This window comes from Erithacus rubecula (genome assembly GCF_903797595.1).
Source record: "Erithacus rubecula genome assembly, chromosome: 4".
NCBI classification, from domain to species: domain Eukaryota; kingdom Metazoa; phylum Chordata; class Aves; order Passeriformes; family Muscicapidae; genus Erithacus; species Erithacus rubecula.
Genome location: NC_136686.1, coordinates 36,260,050 through 36,282,879, shown reverse-complemented (window position 1 = coordinate 36,282,879; position 22,830 = coordinate 36,260,050). Strand labels below are relative to the sequence as shown.

The 22,830-nt window shown below is 41.3% G+C and overlaps 1 protein-coding gene across 1 annotated transcript in view; it reads left to right on the top strand.

Annotated features, from left to right (window-relative positions):
• Positions 1-5,399: 5,399 nt before the first annotated feature.
• The window catches only part of RAP1B (RAP1B, member of RAS oncogene family), a 31,676-nt gene continuing 14,245 nt past the window's right edge, over positions 5,400-22,830 (top strand). Inside the window, exon 1 of the mRNA XM_079303950.1 lies at positions 5,400-5,575. The gene's annotated coding sequence lies outside the window, so the exon portion shown is untranslated. The remainder of the gene's footprint in view (positions 5,576-22,830) is intronic.

Below are 22,830 nucleotides of genomic sequence, written 5' to 3'. Positions count from 1 at the left end.
AAAAAGAAAGGAAAAAAATTAACCTGCTTTTTGGCTAGCTTTAAAAGGCAAGGAATATGTTTATCCCTTGGTGTAGACTTTAACTATACTCATTAAGACCTCTCTCATGATTGTAGCTTCAGCAACAGTTTCCATGGCCAGAGGAAAGATATGGCAGAACAAGGCCACATATACAGAGAAAGCTAAAAAGAAAATGATCTGGCAGAGTTATGAAATAAATACTCTTTCTGTGCTGTACATTTTGTTTTTCTAACCAAATTGAGTACCAAAACTAATGAACTACTAATGTAAACAATTATTTTCCCATGAATGCTTTAGGCCCATTGTATTAATTAAGGCTTGATTCTGAAGTGGACAGAAACAAAAAAAGAAGCATGAAAACTCACTTCCATATCTATATATGAGTGTAAATTGCAGTATTGATTGGGGTATAATTCAGCTGCTAGGGAAAGCAGGACAAAAACATTGAGTATTTTTAGGCCTATCATTGTTAAATATATTTGCTCCTGTCTTAATATTGACACGAACCAGAAGTGAATATATATTTTAAATGCAAGTATTACTAAATGTTGCACATCCCTCAAGGGCTGGATTTAGGCCCTGGTATAAAGCTTATTAAAATCAACAGGAACCTTTCTTCCATTTCCAGCAGTCAGAATCTGGATATAAATGAGTATGCTAAAAACAAGTAGCAATGAAAAAGGAAAAAAGAATCAAAGAACAAAAGTTAAAATGTTGTTACTGACATTCAGTTATAATTATAAAAATATTTTTATCAAGTAAAAATTCTGTACTTTCATGTTCTCATAAAGCAGACTGAAAAGTACCAATTGCCCCTTCTTGACAGCACTACCACAACGGACCCAGTGCTATCTTTGATCAGGCTGTTCTATTTTGCTCAATGCATTATTCTAAAATATCTGGTAATGGGGTGAAGAAGGACATTCTCGGGAATAGTGTGGAATTATCAATGAGGAAACTGTTAGTTTACGACTTTATACTGACACATTGTGATCAGTCATCACAAAGCCATTGCACCCAGCCCTTTTACGGAAGACTTTGAAGAACTATCCAGGTATCAGAGCAGCTGGTGATTCAGAAGGTAGGAACCTCCTTTCTGCATCCTGCACTGCTAGAAGTGTTCTCCTGGAAAAGCACTGAAGTAAAGCTTCTGAAGTTTTGAAATTGTGAAAATGCATGCATGACTTTTGCCTTTTTTTGAGAGAAATAGTGTCCATATCCTGGACAGATTTTCCTCCAGGTAATTACATTCCTTCTCTAGTTTAAAGTACATACATTATTCCTCATTTACACTTTTAAACATTTATGTTGCTGTGACAATCTTGTTCCTTATCTGATGAGCTGGTTGTCCAAAGCCATTTGAAAGATCTTTTCCACAGAGGATAAAATAAAGTAGGCTTTTCCTGTTACCAAATGAATCCTTATTTTAAGAGGTTAAATTCCAGAGCTTGAGACATTTTCTTGAATCCCTCTGCAATTCAGAGGACTGTGCTTTCACAACAGCTATGTTGTGAAACAGCTATTCCTTGCTTTATCTGAAGTAACTGCAGGTGATATAAAAGTAGTGCCTCAAAGACAGAAGAAAATCGATTAAAAATTAGACCCCTGTAAATAAATGCTGACATTTACAATTTAAATTGCAGTAGCATGCATTGCCTGTTCTTTCCCAGCTCAAAAAAACAAAGGTAAATTTTGCTCCTCAAAGCAGTTATCACAGGGAAGGAGACAAATCACAAGATAAAGGGAGGGCTATATTGTATGAACAAATAGTAGGATTTTGGCCAAGGATAAGGGTTAGTTCAGTAAGAGATTTTGGCAGATAAATTGAGGACTCATGGAGCATCACTTAGAGATAAGAAAAAGCATTAACTAAAGATAGTTTAGAGGAGGAAGAGGAGCAAAGTGACAGAATTTTCCTCGACACTGAGGTAAATGTACAGGAAGTTAAAAAAAGTTGAGAAAAAAATCTTTATATTAAGTTTCAGTCAAGCTTGTGATTAAACCAATGTTTAAACAACTTTGATTAGCAAATTGCAATACATCAAGAAGATGTAATGAAGAGACACTAAGAAGAACTGCATAATGGAAGCCATGTCTGAAGGGAAGATGATGAAGGAGTAGAAGTGATAATTATCAGGTGAAAAACCTCAGGCTGAAGCTGTATCAACAAATACAAAGACACAGAGAAATTGCATAGAGTCTGGAAGGGAAGACACATCCCTGAAACATCTCAAGGTTCTATCCAGACAGACAGGTATTCCCACTCTGTGTGACTAAATCTTCTGAGTATGGAGATATAACAAATGAAAATCATGTTGAATAATACAAAATTTAAAAAAAAAAAAATCTCACATACCTATGTCTCAAAAATATGTTATTTTTCTTTAGTGTTGAGGAAGCTTTCTCTTTATTGTTCTCATAATCCAAAGAACATCCTGATCTAGTAACCATTCTCTTGCTGGAACAGCTGAGTTGTAGAGCTAAGAATTGACACCTTTCAGTGCATTCCCCTTAAAAGATGAGAAATTTGCTTCCCCTCTGAAAGCAAAGCATCCTCTTAGGATTTACCAAATGGTGCTTCTTTTCCCTTCAGGACAAATTTCTAGAAAAGCTCATTGCTAGCTGGAATGCAGGCAGCACTGTATTCCCTGGCACCACATACCCATTTAACTTGAGAGTTTGCTGGCACAAGCCAGCTCTGCATTCTGTCCCAGGGATGGCTGTGTTTCAGCAGTAATGAAACTGCAATACACATAGTGCCACATTCTTCACTCCAACACCCATGCAGTCCCAGTGAAAACAATGCAGGCAAAGTTAGGAAAATTACAGGGAGAAGACCAAAGGCTGTCCTGACAAGCAGGACATTGATTAAAGAGTAATTTTAAAAATATTACTTTGTTTCCCCTAAATAATTTATTGACCCCCACCTTAGTCCCCATGAAACTAATTCCATGAAACTGCCCATATTTTCCTCCTCATCTTCCTTTCGAGGGGGTCCTCTATCTTCTCTTGTTCCTCACAAGAGCCATGACATTATCAGATGGCTTACCATGTTAGTGATAAGCAGACTGAACTACCTCCAGCTAAGCACTGGTCATTGAAATAAAAGGGTTTTGAAGTACATGCAGGCAACTGGTAAATTGGGAGACAGAGATTACAGTACAAAGGACAAGTGCTACAGTGCTTTAGAAAGGTGAATAAGAAACATCTATTTGAAGTTAAGATTCCTGTGCATAAGCTGGTCTCTACTGCTTTTTGTTGAGTAAAAGGCTGAGTATTTGACATTCCTACTTTTAAAAATTCCAGATCAATGCTGGGCACAGGCAGGACCACTAAAGCAAGCTGTTGTATCTGTGTTGTTCCTATCCAACACAACAGCACTGCAGCCATGTCCCCCTCATTTCACCCACATTCCTGGTTCTCTCCTGAGTTGCTCTATCATAGGGAAACTTCAGCCCTTGTTCAGCTGCTTCAGTGACCGTCAGTGACTAGGCATGTAGAAACTCTGAGCAAGCTGAGCAGAACAAGCCCTGTGAAGTACCAGGTGAGTATACTTAAGCACACCAGTTGCTATTTGCCAGTCATACTGATATGAGTAAAGCTGGTTTAAGAATTGTGCTGAGGATTAGCTGCATGATTCATAGGAAAATCCAAAATTAAGGGCCCAATTTGCATTCAAACTGTGGCTTGGTCTCTTGCTTAGAATGAATCCTAATTCCCTATTTCTTCTGGTTACAGTGATCAATCTCCACGTCTATATTAAGCCAACCATATGTTTTTATATGTGTATACATACTTCTTGTAAAATACTAAGAACCAGATACCCCTACATGAAACTCAAAACATCAGGACCTGCTCACAGAGATTTACTCAAGACTCCCAAAGTGCACCTTCCTCCTTTCTTATGATACAGCAAAGAGGAGGATTTGCCTCAGAGCATATAAAACACACAGCAATTAAATGTACACTCTAAAATACTATAACATTAATGTCATGTTCCTGGAACACTGCAAGTTATTTGTGATTAACTTACTCCAATGAAGAAAGTTGTGGGGGGCTGAGGGTATATATCTTTATTCTTTTCCTCTGAATATTTCTGGGTTCTGATAATAATATCTAGTGACAGAAAAAATAAGAACACAAGTATTTTTCTGTCTGGTGAGCTAATATGCTACACAGCTAATAAGTGCTCTTCTGATTTTCACTTGAAAGGCTGTATTTCACCTATTCATCTCATTAATGATTTTTGTCCTGCATAGGATGCTTTGCTGAGAAAGGACTGGTTTCTATGGACTTGATTTCTCACAACCAGAGCTCCCTTGCTTTATTCATCATTTACAGGGATTCATTATCAAATGACTGCACACGGGTTTAAGCTGTAAAACACCAAGAGATTTATCTGGACTTTGGAAGAGATCTTATGACGTTCAGGATTTGGGAGCAACACTGTAAAAGGAAAACATTTTTGAAGTGCACCACTTTCTGGATGCCCTGTATCTCGATGAAGTCTTCCCTACCAAGGTCAGCTCATTTCACTTGTCATCCTTAGACCCTGCTCTGAGCTTTAGCATCTCCCACAGATTCGCTTGAAGTCAGATGTTCTCCCTTTTCTATCTCTGTCCCGCAGGCAGAAAGCCTCTGCTTCCTCCACACCCACTCTCCCTGCCAGAAGCCTCACTGCAACTTCCTGTCAGTTTTATACACTCTTGTGTAAGTGTGGAAGTGCCGTGCACTTCCTGAGCATAAGTTTTATCTGAAAGCGCCACGTTAACTATTTGATTACTAAGTGTTTCCTAGAAACACAAATGCTCATTTATTTTTAATCTTTATCAGCGAAACCCTTTGCAACTGGAAAATATGAGTGACACTCGGGCTGCGGGGGGAGGGGGGAGTGATTTACATATTTAAGGACTAAAATAGCAGAAAAGCGAATACAGTAATTTTTTGCAGGCGTTGGGACATCCTGCTTTGTATAGGCAAGACTAATGATAGATCGTTCACATCCAGAGGCACGATCCCCATAAAACCAGCAGTATGCGGCATCTCTGAAACACCCTTCACCAGCGGATCTCAACAAACACCCTTTTAGAAACGCAAGAAATACTGCTCTGGGATTTACTTTTCCAACTCTTTACTTGTTAATTAACAGCCTTAGCGTGCTTCTGGCGAACCTTTGAGCTGTAACTGAGGCACAGCCAGCGGCTGGAGAGCACAAGAACTCGGGGATACGCGAGGGTCCCCAGCGAGCCCCGGCCCCCCCGGCGCCCCTCACAGCGCCGCGGGCAGGCGGGGCGGGGCGGGGCGGGGCGGGGCGGCCGCGCGCGTGCGCAGGGGGCGGCGCGCGGGGTCAGCCCTCCCCGCGCCCGCCCCTCCCTCCGCCCCCGCCGCGCCAGAGCGAGGCTGGGCGTGCGGCGTCACGGCGACGGCCCCGAGCCGCGCCCCGGCACAGGCGGCGAGCGGAGCCGAGCGGAGCGCGGCGGGCGCGGCGCAGCGGGATCGGCCGGCGAGGCGGCGGCGCGCGGTCGGCGGGGAGCGGAGGCGCTGTCGCTGTCCGGTGGGTAGCGGCGGGCAGAGCGGACCGGGCCGCGCCGCACCGCACCGCTGTGGCGGGGAGCGGCGCGGCGTCTCCGGTACAGGTGGCGGGGCGGGGTGGGTGGGGGCGGCGGCGGAGAGAGGGAGGTGGTGGTGGTGGCGGCGGCGGCGACGGCGGGGAGCGGCGCGCTCTGAGGGAAGGGGCACCAGCCTGGAACATGGCGGAAGTGGAACCGGGAGCCGCCGCCTCGTCCGGCCTCAGGCGTGGTGGGACCCCGAGCGGCGGGGGGAGCGGGGCGCTGAGGGGCAGCCGTCGCCGCAGGGCCCGGGGCCCGGCCCTGCCGCTCGCCGCCGCCCCCCCGCCCGCCGGTGCTCGGAGCAGAAGTTGGAGCGGAAGCGGAAAGTTGTAACCCCGCGGGTCGGGGCCGCGACGTGGGGCCCGGACGGGCGCGGGGAGGGGCGGGTGACGCCCGGCTCGGCCCCGCCGCGGGCGGGGAAGGGGACGGTGCCCGGCGGCCGCCCGCCTTGTCAGCGGGAAGTCCGAGGCGAGCCCCACCTAGTCCGGCCGCGGGAGAGGAGCCGCTCGCTCTTTCCGGCCGGTGTGGGGGCGAGGCGGGGGGGTCAGGCCGGGCGCGGCCGGCCGGGGCTTGTGCCTGGGGTGGCCGCGAAGAGGGACAAGTAGACAGCGCCGTGGCCTGCGAGTTCTCTTCCTCTTTATCACAAAATGAAAAGGAAATTACAGGGGTATTCGCCTCGTCTGAACACCCCACCATCGCCCGTGTCAAAGCAAATGGAAGAATTTGACTGACACTTCCTGCGCCAAACCCGTCTAATGAGCCTGGGATCCTTGTACCCTTCTACGTGCGTTGATGAAGAAGTGGTGGAAGGAAAACAAAGTTTGCAGAGGGGAGAATAAAACCAAATCTGACTGCTCTCGCATTGGCCCTAGATTACAAAAGAGAATGAGAAAACAAGGTTTTTTATGAAAAAAAAATTGCATGCCTTTACTCCCATTTCTGTCTTGAAGTCGTGGGTTATGCTGCTTAGGGTAAACGAAACAAAAAAAGGAAAGACTTTCTCTATACTACTTTGGGGTACGATAGTGAGGTAGCACAGTTCCAAGAGAGAGGGTATGTCCGAGATGCCCAGCCTGAAAATCATAGATTGTGTATGAGTTCTTGCATTTAGATGTTTTGATTAGTATAATTGTAATTTTCTGCTTATAACAGCTACATCTTACCCCAGGATGAGGTGTGTAGACAGTGTATGACAAAGACTTTTCAGTACTCTTTCACAGTGTAGTATATGTTGAAATTACTGTTACAAGAAAAGGAGACAAATAACACTCTTCCTTTCTGTGAATTATAAGTAAAAGGCAATGAAGCAATCACGTTGCCTTTAAGAATAACCATTCAAAAACAGGTGTATTTCCCTTTGGAAAAAGTCTCTTAACTGTATGAAGAACTTTGGACATTATTTAAGTTATTACCTTTTGGATTACTTGCCTCTACATTAAAATCACAAGCTTTTGGGAGGGAAAAAACCCAACCAAACTTGGTAGAGTTGAGTCTTTTCATTTTTCTTATTCATTGCATCTTTTTTTACTCTTGCTCAAAATCTATCCTGTAGACTTCATTCTAGATAAAAATAAACTGTGAATAGTATGGGATACTTATACTATTCACATTAAAGGCTTTGCAGAAATTAACTAATTAGATGTGATGCTTATTCCTTTGGTACCTGTGTGTTTTCAGGGATGCTTTTAGTAGTGATATGAGCTACTTCAGTTTTGACTTAGAACTGTAGTGTAAAACCATATTATTATCTGTACCCAAGTAACTGAGTTTGGAATTACACTGCAATATAAGTGCCATGGATTATTTTTGCAGCAAAGATGATCATACTTAGAGCACCTGTCTCCCTGGGGGTGAAATAATCTGCAAAACAGAGTTGAAAGACCAAAAGAAAAGTAAAACCAGAACTTTTATATGGGGGGGAAAAGCCCAATTGTATTTTTACTGTCTGTACCTGTGCTTCTGTAACTACATAGGTGCACCAGATAAGTTTTCTGAGCGGAATTAAAATTGTGCTATTTTGTTCCAAAGCTCTCCTGTAGGACAGTTCATCAAAAATAAATCTAAAGTGAGCCATGACAGTTCTTTTTGTGCTGTGCCAGTTTTTGCAGAGTAAAGCTGACTGTCTTTTTAATTGAGAGCTTTTCTGGAGCAGAGGCAAACAGATGGGAATCTAGGTGAGGGCCTACAAAAGGAGAAAGAAATTGCTTTTGTGGCTGAGGAAGGAAGTGTGCTGAAGGCTACATTGTAGCTTGTGATCTCACAGTTAGTAACTGTGACAGGGAACTCAAATAAACAGTTGTCCACCTATCATCTGGGATGTGGGAAGTGCAAGAGTCACAGAAGTACTTGAGTACTTGATGCTTATTGCTACCGTGCCAATCCTGTCATCCATAGAGCTCTGCTAGCTGCTCAGGGTTAGGTACAGAGAGGTGCTCTTAAAGATAAGAATATCTTGCTGATAAAAACAGATCCTCTTGTCCTTGGATGTACGCTGAGGGGGTGGGCAGATCCTTTAAGAATTGGCCTTTCTAAGTAATGCTTAGATGACTTTCAGATACCTAGCTGACATTTGAAAGTGTTCATCAGGTTAGGCTCAAGTTGTGAGTTTTAATCAAAATTGCTCTCTTAGTAAAACAGATCCCTCAGCATAAGCTGTGTGACAGAAATCCATGTTTAGCTTGTGGTTGTGAGTGCTGCCACTTCTTTACCTCAGAACAAATCCAAAAGCAGACCAAAGTGCACTGTGTGGTGTCAGTGTGCTGAATCCCTGCTGAGTTGGGGCAGGTTTCTGCTGTGTTCTGTTGCATCTAGGTCAGGTAGAGGGATATTTTAGACAGCCTCCTTGTTCAGAGAGATTAAAGGAGTATCTACAGTAACTACACCTTCATATTTCAAGGCAAACTTTGTTTTCCTGCTCAGATGTGGTTAAGGTATTCTTCTTGCATAAAGCAGGAGAAAAAAATAAGTGCTTTTGTACTTGAACACCATTAATAGACCTGTTTTCAAAGTTGTTTAACAGTTGAGTGTAGTAGATCTTTAGTACCTTAGAGCATCTAATGTATGGCTTTTTCCTTAAGGCCTGTCATCCATGAGGCAACTGGGTGAGACAGGCATAGTAGAAGTAATGTTTTGATGAAGTTATAGCAGTTTGCTTGTAGTGGGCAAATGCTATTTGGAGAAAGTCAAAGACCTTGTCTTCTGATACAGACTATTTCTTCATGAAGCAGTTGAATGAGGTTACCTTCAAAAGTAGCAGTAGGTTGTGGCTTGAAACTCTCATCTCTTGAGTTTTAACATGTGTAAAGAAACACTAGACAGCTAAAAGTGAAAGTTTTTTATTTTTATGTGTGCCTGCTCATGCATGCTGCTGTGAGCTCCTGACATACTGCATGTTCCTCTCTTCTAGCAGCAAGGAAAGGGAGGAAGGCTATAAACACCAGGTTGGAAATCTGCCTGTTAGGCAACTTTTGAAATAAAAAAATTTTTTGGGGGCCCCCTACCTATTCAGGGTGCTTCTTTTTCAAGAACGGTGTTTTAATAGTGATTTTTACTGCTGAAGCAGTAGAGTGAAAATCACTATGACACCCTAGAGGAATGTATGTTACAGAATTACAGAAACTTTATAGAGGTGAACCAGGAAGAAGAGGCATTTGACAATATCTTGTACACTGTCCCAGGCGGAACTCTATAGTTATTAATCTAAGGATTTGATGTTATTTCAAGTAAATCCAACTACCAAAAAAAGACTGCCAAGTAAGTCCACATGGTTAGTTCATTCCTGAGCAAGGGAGAAAGGCTAGACCATAGGGAAGGAGTAGGACAGCCTAGCCCTTCTAGTGGATTGGTGTTTGCATCCTGTGGCAGACAAGCAACATCTCATGTTTCTCCCCAGCTTGAAATTCTCTTTAGGAAATCTGTACTTTCTTAGATCACTTGGTATCATTCCTGCAGCTGTTGCAACACAGGAAGCTGGCCTAAATCTGAATGACTTGACCAGGTCTTCTGCGAAAAAGATACTGTGTGCCACTGTTACTCATTCATGAAATAATTTTCAATCTAACTCTAATTGTAGAGCTGTGAGAAACCTTACATCATTAAATTTTGGACAATCTTGAACACCTGGAACAGAAGAAGAGTTTATTTTTGTGACTGATGACAAAGCAAGGCTCTGTAGTTAAATTTTTTTTCATGGAAACTCAGGAGATTGTGTTCTCTGCATCAAGATTTGTTGACATTGAAGTGACTCTTACTTGCTGTAATTATAGCAGTTATTATTACCTAATTTCAGTAGGTAATCTGGATTAAAGGAAAGTATGCAATTCAGCATTTCCATTAGTATGTCTTACTCTATAACTTTTTGTGACATTAGATGGCAAAAGTATTTTCTTAAATTAACTTAACTATTGCCCAGATAACGTATGTAGTCTAACCTCATCTTCAATTAATCTGAAATAATTTGTGAACACAGATAGTCCCTGTAACTGTTTCTTTTTTTTTCTCTCTGCATTAGTTGTCTTAGGGTTTGAAGTTTTGTCCTGTTTTTCCCACTCACAGTCTCTGTTTCTGAAACCTAACCACTTGTGCCTTTTCTTCATGTCTGCAGTGAAGAAAAGTTTCTTAAAAGCATGCTTTGTATATCAGAAGAAAGAAAAAAAACCCAAAAAAACAGTATCACCACATACATCTCTGTCAAGGATGAGCCACAGACACTTATGAGGTATCTATGTGGAGCTCCAGAGGGGAGGTACAGGACATAGTTACTAGGACCTGTTATTAGAAGTGGCACTTCAGCACTACAGAAGTGAGAGTGTTTTTTGGCAAGAAGTTTTTGCAGAGTCGGACCAACTACTTTTATTTTTTTGGTTTTTTAGAGGTTTCACATATGGTCAGTATTTTTTATTTGAGATGAAGGTAGCATGCTGAACAGTAGTTGGACTGCATCAGAACCCAGATAACAGTGATAGTTAAGTTGTAAAGCTGTACTATCCTTGTTTGCAGTTAATCAGACTTCTATGTTGTCTAATACCTCCCCTAGAAGTGATTTGTTAGAAGGCTAGTGGAAAGTTGCAAACTGTTTCAGAAGGGTAAACTGAAATGTGGACTAGATGTAATCTCCATTGAGGTGAAAGTTACCAAAAAATCTTACTCTCTGCAATACAGTGTTTAGGACTAGATTGATTGATTTATATGGGTGACATTTGCTGTTGATACTGAGTTGTGGATGCCTGGTCACTGGAAATGTTCAAAGTTAGGCTGCATGGGGCCCTGAGCCACCTCATCTGGGGGGTGGTGTCCCTGTCTATGGCTGATGGAATTACATCTTTTAGGTCCCTTTCTACTCAAGCCATTCAGTGTGTGTGGCCGTGTCCAGGTACGTATGGGGACAGCCCAACAATGTACAGCAACCTCTTTTATTAATCTTGTAGATGTGAGGCAGTTATGGAGGATTGTTAGAGTTTGTAAGATGTGGTCAGTAACCCTCCTGTCATCTTTCACTGTGCAGCTACCTACAAGGTAGCATTCTGAAAGCTTGATGTACAAGTTGACCCATAAATGTCACGTATTTGGCTTCATATGATTGCTTTTTGCATAAAATATTGCTGAAGGATTTTCTTTTAGTTGGGAGAGTGTATAAATTAATACAACTTGCAAAATCTTGACTCTTGCACTTCTGGAGTTATGTTTATATAGTTAGTATGAATAAGGATATATCATACTGGCTTTCTGTGACCCTTCTGACTTGTTTGAAATGGAGATCTGATGGGCAGTAGACATTCTGTGAGTGTGATTTTATTGCCATTCTGGGAATGGTCCTTTTGTTTTTTACTTGTTTTGCTGTTTATATTGGTAGAAGCATACAGAAAATGCAATGTGTTTTCATGGGTTTTATGATAAGGAGCATCGAAAATGAGTTTGTGGCAAGTGTGCACTCACCTTCAGAATTCTTACAAATATTTTAATAATCCATAGATTAATTTCCAAGGTGGTTTTATATCCACAAGTATACAGTTCGAGATGTCTTGGAATTGTGTTCTTTGCATGCTGTGAAATACTACGTTCAAAAATTTAACCTCTACCAAGATGGGTTATTTCAGAATGTGCCATGCTTAAACTGATGTCAGATTGTTACTTGGTGGCATCAAGGAGCACTGAAGAAGCAGGAATAACTGACCTTCATGCTGGAGAATATCACTCTTCCATTTTTCTGATAAATCTTTTTTGACTTAATAGCAGATTAGATGGGATTTCCAAAAAAAAGACACCCGTCACTTAATCTCTGGGGGCATTGAGTAAGATGATAGAGAGAAGCTTTAATACTATATAAGCAACTACTCATAACTATTTTCTTACATGGATGCTTGTCTTCAATGTTCTTACTTTTGTGTAAATTTTCTAGTTGGTTTTAAATCAGAATACTAGAGAGGGAAGCAACCATTTCTGAATCATAGTTATGTACACTCACTCACTTCCAGTCACTTCCAGTCACTTCCAGTCACTTCCAGTCACTTCCAGTCACTTCCAGTCACTTCCAGTCACTTCCAGTCACTTCCAGTCACTTCCAGTCACTTCCAGTCACTTCCAGTCACTTCCAGTCACTTCCACTCACTTCCAGTCACTTCCAGTCACTTCCACTCACTTCCACTCACTTCCACTCACTTCCACTCACTTCCACTCACTTCCACCTTCAGCCTTCCAGTCACTCTTCCTCACTTCCACACTTCCACTCACTTCCACTCCTTCCAGCTCATTCCATCACTTCCACTCACTTCCACTCACTTCCACTCACTTCCACTCACTTCCACTCACTTCCACTCACTTCCACTCACTTCCACTCACTTCCACTCACTTCCACTCACTTCCACTCACTTCCACTCACTTCCACTCACTTCCACTCACTTCACTCACTTCACTCACTTCCACTCACTTCCACTCACTTCCACTCACTTCCACTCACTATCCACTCACTTCCACTCACTTCACTTCCACTCACGTCCACTCACTTCCACTCACTTCCCACTCAACTTGCCACTCACTTCCACCTTCACTTCTCACTGCCACCCTTCCACTCACTTCCACTCACTTCCACTCACTTCACTCCACTCACTTCCACTCACTTCCACTCACTTCCCCTCACTTCCACTCACTTCCACTCACTTCCTCTCACTTCCACTCACTTCCACTCACTTCCACTCACTTCCACTCACTTCCACTCACTTCCACTCACTTCCACTCACTTCCACTCACTTCCACTCACTTCCACTCACTTCCACTCACTTCCACTCCCTTCCACTCACTTCCACTCACTTCCACTCACTTCCACTCACTTCCACTCACTTCCACTCACTTCCACTCACTTCCCCTCCCTTCCACTCCCTTCCACTCACTTCCACTCACTTCCACTCACTTCCACTCACTTCCACTCACTTCCACTCACTTCCACTCACTTCCACTCACTTCCACTCACTTCCACTCATTCCACTCACTTCCACTCACTTCCACTCACTTCCACTCACTTCCACTCACTTCCACTCACTTCCACTCACTTCCACTCACTTCCACTCACTTCCACTCACTTCCACTCACTTCCACTCACTTCCACTCACTTCCACTCACTTCCACTCACTTCCACTCACTTCCACTCACTTCCACTCACTTCCACTTCCCTTATTGTATGTCCTTATTTTATTGTTACATTTTCATTTTTCTTTAAATTTGAGCTTAAATTTTGTATTTGCTTATATTTTTAATGATCCTCTGGTTTTTGTCCTGATCTCCTTAAACCTTTTATTTCAGGAAATGCCCAGAGATAAATTGAGCTTCATCCAGAGATATTGCATAGAAAACTTAAGGGTGGTAGCTCCAATTCTGCAAAGACTGAGGAGTTGAAAATGAGGTCTTACAATTAAGTGCTTTAGGCCACTGTATGTGCTTGGTTTTGGTATCCTTTTGATCTGTGTGTTGCTTTTCATCAAACTCTTAAGAGTAATCTCAGAAGATGAGTGCTGTATCAATGTAAGTAAAAATCAGAGTGAGGAAATAAGAATATTTCTTATGGAGCCTGGAACAGGAAGATCTGGTAGGTTGTCCAGCTTTATGCTTGAAGAACAAAAAAGTCCTGACATTCTCTTTTTTTTTTTTCTGAAAATATGAGTCCTTTAGCCAAGAAACCAGTGAGGAAGCAACATTAAGTGCACATTAGTTTGAAAATAATTAAACTGCAGTAACCAATATTTCGAACAACATGCAGTCTTACTAACTAGTTCTGCTTCTAGCCATAGGCAAGATCTTAAGATGCAGTTTGCAAAACTGTATTTCAAAGAATAACATGTCAATTTAAAAATACTTGTATTTACAGGTAATGCAATTCTTATGTTACTTAATCTTATCATTAGACTACTTTTCAAATGAAATTTGGTACTCTAAGTTCGCAGAGGAAAGCTGAAGCCTCTCTTCTGAGGTGAATACTGAATCTGCTGTGGTGGAAGTGAAAATAAACTGTTCATAGACTTGCCTATTGAAGGTTGAAGTCATAGATCACAAGAACCTAAACAGAGTAAGCATTTGGTAAACTGCAAGTACCTTAAGCTATGTGGGAATGAGAGACTAGTTTCCTGAAGGATAAATTTGCTTCACTGGAACAGTCAGGGCAGTCAAGGTCTTCTGCTTGGACTTTGCCCAAAATACAGATTGTTTTGAGATGCTTGTATTTAATTTGCTGAAACTCTTCAGTGAAAGACTAAGGATGTAGTGGTGATGCTCATTCAAATGTTGTGGTGATTGTGATTGTCATAGCCTAAATAATAGATGACTCTTAGATTACAGACATGAGGATTTTATTTAGAGCAGTCTGCCCATCCAAAACCCTGGAGTCAATTTTACATTTCAGTAACCTTTGGACATCTTTTGTTACCTTATCAGTGTGTTTGATTTGTTGTGGATAGACCCTGGGTGGACATCAGGTGCCCACCAAAGCTGCTGTATTTACTTCCCTCCTCAGCTCTATGGGGTAGTGTATTGTGTTTGCACGGCCAAGGTTTGGTAGTGTGTAGCCTATAGGGCCTTATCTTCTGTGAGAAGCTGCAAGAAGATTATTCCATGTCTGGCAGAGCCAGTCCCTGGAAGCTCCAAAGATTAAATGCCACTAGTCAAAGCTTGGCCAATTAGAAATGGTGGTAATGCCTCTGTGATAACAGATTTTGGAAGAAGAAAGAAAAAAGAAGTTATTGCACAGTTGCAATTGCAGCCAGAGGAGAGCAGGGTGAGAATATGTGAGAGGAACAGCTCTGCAAACACCAATGTCAGTAGAGAAGGAGAGGCCAAATGTGCTCCAGGCACCAAAGCTGGGAATCCTTTGCAGCCTGTGGTGCAGCCCATGGTGATGCTGCTGTGCCCTGCAGCCCATGGAGGAGCATGAGGATGCAGAGATCCACCTGCAGCAGGTGGAGGAGACCCACACCAGAGCAGGTGGATTCCTGAGAGGAGACTGTGAACCCAAGGGATGCCCAACAGGGGCAGGCTCCTGCCAGGGACCTGCAGACTGATGGAGAGAGGAGCCCACAATGGAGAAATGTCCTGGGCCTTTGGCTCTGTGGGGGACCAGTGCTGGAGCAGCCTGTCCTTGAAAGACTGCACCCCTTGGAAGAGTGATACTTGCTGCAGCAGTTTGAGAGCATCTGTTGCCTATGGAATGGACTCATATTGCAGCTGTTTGTGGAGAACTGTTGTTTGTGAGATGGACTCATATTGGAGAAATTCATGGTAAACTATCTCCTGTGAGAGGGCCTCCACACTGGAGCTGGGGAAGGACTTCTCTCCCTGAGCAATGGGAGAAACAACCTGTGATGAACTGACAATAGCCCCCATTCCCCTGTGCTGCTGGGAAGGAGTTAGAATTTAGGAAGGAGGGAAGGGTATGGGAAAGGTGTTTTAAGGTCTTACTTGACTTCTTATTATCCTGTTCTGAATTTGTTAGTCAGAAATTCAGTTAATATCTCTAATTTCAGCCTGTTTTGCATCTGATTGGATTTGGGTGAGTGATCTCTTCTGGTCCTTACCTCAACTCATCAACCTTTCATTATATTTTCTCTCCCTTGTCCAGGCTAGAGGATAGTGATAAAGAACCTTTGGTGGGTGCCTGGTATCCAGCCAAGGTCAGCTCACTACAGATAGAAAAATTACAGAATACAGGATTGTGGGTCAAAATAAAGGACAGGGAAGACTGCTTGCCAGTTGTTGTGAGGAAAAAATAGACTCAACTTGGGGAAATCAGTTTAATTTATTGCAAATCATATCAGAGTAGTATATTGAGAAATAAACCCAAATCTTAATAACACTTTCTTCCCAGGCTTTGAGAACTTTGCACCTGTATTTTCTACCACATCTCTTTTAGAGGCATGGTGAGATAGGGAATGTGAACTACAATCAGTAATGTACATGTTGTCTCTGCTGTTCCTCCTTCCTCAGTAGGAGGACTCCACACACTCTTCCTCTGCACCAATGTGGGGTCTCTCCCATGGGAGATAGTCCTTCACAAACTTCTCCAGTGGCAGTCCCTTCTGGGGGCGCAGTCCTTTGGGAACAAACTGCACCAGCATGTCATTCCCATAGCGTTACAGCCTCCTTCAACCCTTTATCCACTCTGGCCTGGGCTGCCAGTGGATCTCTGCTGCACTGTGCACTTCCATGGACTGCAGTGGGACAGCCTGTCTCACCATGGGCTGCAGGGGAATGTGTGACTGGCACCTGCAGCAGCTCCTCCCCCTCCTTCACTTTGGGGTTTGCAGAATTGTTGCTCTTACATATTCTCACTCCTTTCTCTGCTGCTGTTTTTGCTCCAGCAGTTGAACCCTCCAACCTGCTTCTTAAGTATGTTGTTCCAGAAGTACTGCTGTTACTAATGGACTCAGCCTTGGCCTGCAGTGGGTCTGTCCTGGAGCCCATCTGGCATTGGACATGGGGGAAGCTTCTGGCAGCCTCTCACAGAAGCCACCTAGCTAACAAAGCATTGCCATGCAAACCAAATAAAATTTTACTTCTAGCAAAGTGAGTCTTGATGTTTGACAGGTTTCTCCAGAAAATGGCAAGCTTTGAAGATGCAGAGGAACCAAGAATTATGGTCTAAACATGAACTAGAGTGATCTTAAGAAGATTCAAATATAATCTTGTGGAGACTTGATTAAACAAGCTTAACCCTCATTAATTTGGTACCTTTGTACTACAGATCTAGTCCATGTAATTGAAAGTGGTGTAGGAATGAGTGTGATTCAAATTCATTTAGTTAAAATTATTCAGCTTTTTGTGTAGGTGTCTTCATGGGAGAGGACATGAGCTCAGGCTTGCAAGTGTGAATTGATTACCTTTGGGGTTATGCTCCTAACTTACAGATCTTTCACCTCTTGAAAATTTGTGACCCATTAAACGTGAGTTCTTGGGCGCTAAGGTGCATTGGCACTCACAGAGCAGATGCAGAGCTATGGCAGCTCACAGCCCCTTGCATTAGCTAGAATTTTGTTTTTTATGGGGCTGTTTGTTTGTGGTTTGGGTTGGGATTTTTTGTTTGTTTGGGGTTTTTTTGTTGTTTTGTTTTGTTTTTGTTGGGGTTTTTTGGGGTTTTGTTTGTTTGTTTGTTTTGTTTTTATTTGGGGTTTTTTGTTTTGGGGTTTTTTTTGTTGTTGTTGTTTGTTTTGTTTTTTTTTTTTCGGGGGGTGGGACATGGAGAGGGAGAATTATTCAAGTGGGTGAGATTTTTTTTCTGTGGGATTTAGTTTTAATTGGTTGAGGGTTTTTTGTGTTTGAGGTTTTTCTTAAATGCCCTGTTCTGAAGCTTGTGGCAGCTTATTTGCCTAAGGATCAACCAAGTTGTCTGTGCACCTCCATATGGGCAGAGGTGGGTGAAGGTCAACATCTGAAGTTGTCACCTTCCAGTTAAGGTTTGCTTGTGAGTTGGACATTGTCTGTGGAGCAACCATCCCTAGGTTCAAAGTGCTACTGCCTTGCTGCCAGAAACAGAACAGAATGTTTTGCCCAAATTTCACCCTCTTCAGTTAAGCATGTCAGACTCATGTATATCACCTAATGAAGTAAATTGTGAAAAGAAGCAGTTGTACCTCCATCATTGCACAAGTAGCAAAACCATGTGACAGAAACTAGTGGTTGTTCCTGGGTGTCAGTGTCTGCCTTTTTCAGGTTACCCTCAGGACAGATGTCTGAAGCTGTAACAACAGAACCGTTGGTGAAATTAGGTATAATTTGGGTGACTTTGATTGAGGTTTGTTGCTTATGTTCAAATACCATGTGTCTATTAGAGAAGTGTCAATTGAGAGTCAAAACAGAGTTTTAACATGAGTTGCAATTACTCGGGACTTTGCTGGTATCGTTCAGTTATCATGAAAGAGCTAATTTTATTCTTGTTAATGAATGCTAGTAGTGAGTAGTCTCAGTTTGCACAGAATCAGTGTCTTTTCAACAGATAAAACTAATCTTAGTTAAAATGATGTATGGGAATTTGTAAGACTTCTCTCTGACTACCAAGCTGATGGGTAATAGAATTACTGTAAATTGTACTGTGGATGGGTACTTTGTACATAAAGGGCCTAAACTAGCTGTATTTAAATGACCAGTAACAAAATATCATATAATGATGAAGGAAATATTTGTATCTGTGGCTTGATGATGTGTTAGTAATCTAAACCTGAATAAAACCCAAACTTTTTATAGTGAATACACTACAGGTGTACATTGATGTGCAAGCTCTGGCATTGCCAGGGATATGTATGATGTGTAGGTTATGGAGAAAAATAACCAGGAGAGACAAAAGGTGATCCTGGAATTGCAGTTAAACCCAGCATTGGCTTACATCTGTAGAAGGAAACCTGATACAAGGCTTTACTCGTTCAACAGCCAGTATCACAATCAAAGTAGAGCTAGGATTGGCAGATATTAAGCCAGATGGAATCTGAGACTAGGTCTTGCTTCTGAAAGAGAAATTAAGATGCCTTTTTCCAAAGAAGAGATATTAAGATATTAAGCCAGCTGGCAAGCTTAAAGTAACTTTCAAACTGCACTTACAGAAGAAATAACTTAATTCAGAAAACTTTCATGCCTTACTTGTAGTCCTGCTGGGTTTTACCTTGTTTTGAAGCTTGAAAGATAAAATTTAGTGTCGCAATTATGGAGCCAAGCAAATACTTGCATCTGCTTTTAGTCAGAAGGATGCATATCAGGTAAAGCATGTTGTGTATACCATGATGTGGCAATCCATTAACTTGGAAAAATTGTAGTGCTAAATACTGATCCTTCTCTGTAATGACAATAGAGCCAAATTCACAGCATCAAATTGCTGGCTCAGTTGTCAGAACATGCTTTTATAATTGAATATCTAGCTTATGCATAGCAAGGTATTGTAACATAGTAGTTATACATTCTCTGAATTTAATATACTTGTGGTAGTTTTTGAAATCTGTGTGTTGTTTCTGTTTATTGCCTGCCTGGATCTTCTTTGCAAGCATAAAAACTATTTGCAATTCAGTTTCTTCAGGAATTCTGAGGTCATAATTTTAACTGTAAGTCGGACTGGTAGGACAGTCACAAACAACTTTCCTGGAGATGGTGACTATTAGACAGGAATAGGGAGAAAATGAAAAATCATGGCAAACACAAAAATAAGAATATATCTGATAAATGTTACAAATTCCATTTGGAGCTTAAATAGATTCTATAGCATAGGCTTTATGAGGTACTCCACATTTGAATTGACACATTAGAATTTTTGCATGAAATTGAAACTTGAACTCTGTAAGTGTTCAAACATAGCATATTCTTAGTAGCATAAGAATGTTCATTACATCACTTGCTCTGAAGATGCTTTTTATATTTTCAAGTTGCACATGATTACTATTCACTCATATCAGGAAATTTCCATCTTGAGATATCAGTGACTTTAAGTAGGCAGTTTTTACCCTTACAAGATCATTACATTTGTTTAAATTTAAGATCTACCTGGGACTAAACTTTGGCTTAAGAAAAAGAAATCAGATTTTATAGAGCTATACTAATTATAGACAGTGGAACTAGTCTCTCAAGGTCAGATGCTGTTAGCTGCTTTGCAGAAATGGTCCCTGTGTGCAATATTAATCAAGGTAGCTCCCTTCAGTGGAAGGAGGAAAACTTAGTTAAGCTTTTTCTGTGTAAGTGTCCCTGTGGAGTGTTCAAAGAGCAGGTTAAACCTTGGTGCCATGTTTGTGCTGCAGCAGCTTGTTCACAGGTCTGTGACTATTTCTCAGGTGGTTAGTATGATTTCATGTCACTGAATAAGCTTAACCACCCAGACAGCTTTTTGAAAATCCTCTGAAGATCGTCTGACATCAGTTAAAATATTTTAACATAATTGAAGAGCTATTTTTGTCCAGGAAAAACTACAGTATCATTGCCCAGAAGAGCTAGCTGTTTAACTTATGAAATGCATGTTTGTGAAAATCAGAAACTATCAAAAGCAGGTAAAAACTAGAAATAAAAATTGCTTCTAGCTTTGTTTACTGAACAGTTGATTTGCTTCCAGAATATCTGCATTAGTAATGAAACAGCTGCACTTACAGGAATCTCGAGTATGAAAGTCTTTATTAGATCCCAATCAACTTTTCAGAATTGATTTCTGAATGTTTTTTATAAATTTTTATAAATGTGTCCAAGTCAGCTCTGGAGTATTTTAATTTCTCTTTTATAAGAGGTACACTTATTCTATTGAGTAAGGGTTATCTGAATTGCTTTAATTTCTAAAGCCTCTAAAAGTTGGTGAAAATGAACAGGCTTTCACTTTGGGTTTTGTTGTCAAAGTTTTGCTTAGGCACTGAAATTATTCGGGAGGCAGAACCCTCCTCAGAATTGAGAGATAAGAATTTAGGACATCTCACATGTAAGTATTTGGGGAATATTAAGAACAGCACACATCATCTCCTCATTAGTTGTTTACGTGAAGAGAAGGCTCTTAATTAAGAAATTCAAAGCATAGTGGAATCTGGCTGGTTTGGCCATCTAAGACTACTCCAGTATCAAAATAGGGAAACATCTCTGGAAAGACATAATCCTCTAAGCTTGGCTGGTCTCATGACTGAACTAGTGCTATTTTTCCAAATGTCTGACCATTATTATCTTGTTTCTTCTCAGGGCTAATATCCCCTTTCTGAGAAAAAGATTGTGGTTTTTTCCCACTGCTGCTATTTGTAAGCAGGAAAACCAGTCTGTTAGTTTGTTTCATCTGTCAATCTAGTGTTTGAATCTTCTTTTTCTCATGCAAATAGTTGGGATTAATTTAGGAGCACTGTTCTCAAGGTGTTTCTAACAAAGTCTTTTTTCCAGAGAGGTAAATGTTCTGAGGCAAAAGTATTTGGAAAATTTTAGTGAATACAGTACAACCAAAATGTCAGGGTCTGATCATGATGTCTATGAAGTGCTAAATAGTCATTATCCCTTCTGAAAATGATAAGGCTTCTGGGAGGGCCAGTTTGTTTGACTCCATCCCTGAACTGCTAGTTCATATAAGCAAGTCTTGGGGATACCTTCAAGTTAGTGACTGTACTTAGTTCATGTCTTTGTCCTGGGGCTGAGCTCCAGGTTACAGCTTCGAATGGCTTAATATCACTTGAAAAATAGGATTATTATCTTTCCCATTCCTTAGATAACAAATTTCAGTTAGAACACAAAATTTGAAACTTGAAGGAATTGAAAGAAAACTAAATAAAAAATTAAAAACCCACCCCACCTTCACTGTTATCACACCAAGCCCAATTACTAATAGTATATGAATTTCCTTGAATTCTTCATTGCATGGTTGCTTTTTAGAAAAGCTTTACAAGCAGTAAGTGCAGTTTTTTCCATTCACCTTTGTAGTAAGGTTACTTGTTCCTCTACTTCCTTAGCATCATCTTTGGTTTGTGTTTTTCTGGAGATGTGCTTCAAGAAACTATTGAAGAAAATGCCCAGGAGGCATATTTTCCTGGTTTGTCTGAGAAGGACAGAAGCAGAAAGCAAGTTCCACATTGACAGTCCTTGTCAGATGTGAAACTTTTGAAATGCTACATTTTTAGTGACTTGTCCTGGTCAGCCTTTCTTTTTTTTTGTTCTAATGGGTTTATTCAAAGATGTGCTGCTCATTCTTCAGAGAGTATCTTTACTGGGAAAAGTGTCCATGTGCATATCAAGAGTGCACATGTGCTCTTCTGGTTTATCAAGTACGTTAATTTTAAGCATGCCATGAAGAAGTAGAATTAAGCAGTTAGCTTAATACTCTGCACTAATGCACTAAGTACAGAAAGTAGTACAAACAGACCAGTGAGAGAGGCTGCACAGGCAATGATTTTATGGGTAGTTGCATCTCAGGAAGTGTGCAAGGCAGTTCCTAGGGCATCACTGCAGTTAATGTCATCAATCTAGAATTAGTCTCTGTAACTTTGGAGGGATTGCATACTTGAGACAGCATTAGAATCAAGTTTGTGATAGTGCCGTTTTTGAAAGAGTAGCTTCCCTCATTTTTTCTAGCTAAATCTTACATTAGGCATCTCTACAGTTCAGTTATGTCAGATATATCTGTGTGTATAAATGTTCAATTCAGCTGTTGAAAGGCAGTCCCTGCTCCAACTGAAATGGAAAAAAAAGGTCATATTTTTTTGCATGCTTCCTATCTTCTTGCTCTTTAATGTCTGAATAGGGGCCATAGTTGACAGCATTTTCCTGCCTAAAGATAGGGAAATGGAAAAATGAAAAAGCAAAGGAAAGTTGGCATTGCTCTCACTTTTTGTGTATCAGTCACCTTTATAGATAGCCTTTAAAGCAAAATTTTTCCTTAAAATAAACTCCATTAAATGATATGGGGCATTCAAACTAGTTACTTGGTGTATTTGCTAGGAATAAGTTTAAACTTACTTGTATCAAATTGTTGGGCAGTTAGGTAGATACTTCCCAAGTGCCCAATAATTCTGGGGACATCTTGCTTATCTGTTGCTCACATATCTTGGTATCTTTATTTCTGTTGTGCCTGTTTAAGTATACTCATTTAGTATCCCTGAAATGATCTGGGGACTACAGACAGATACTGTTGTTGGACTTGACCTAACTTATTCTGGAAATGCCAGCCAGATATGGTGTGTTATGGCTTAAGCCTCCTCTTAGACTTTGTCTTCTGCTTTTTCTCCCACTCACTTGTCAT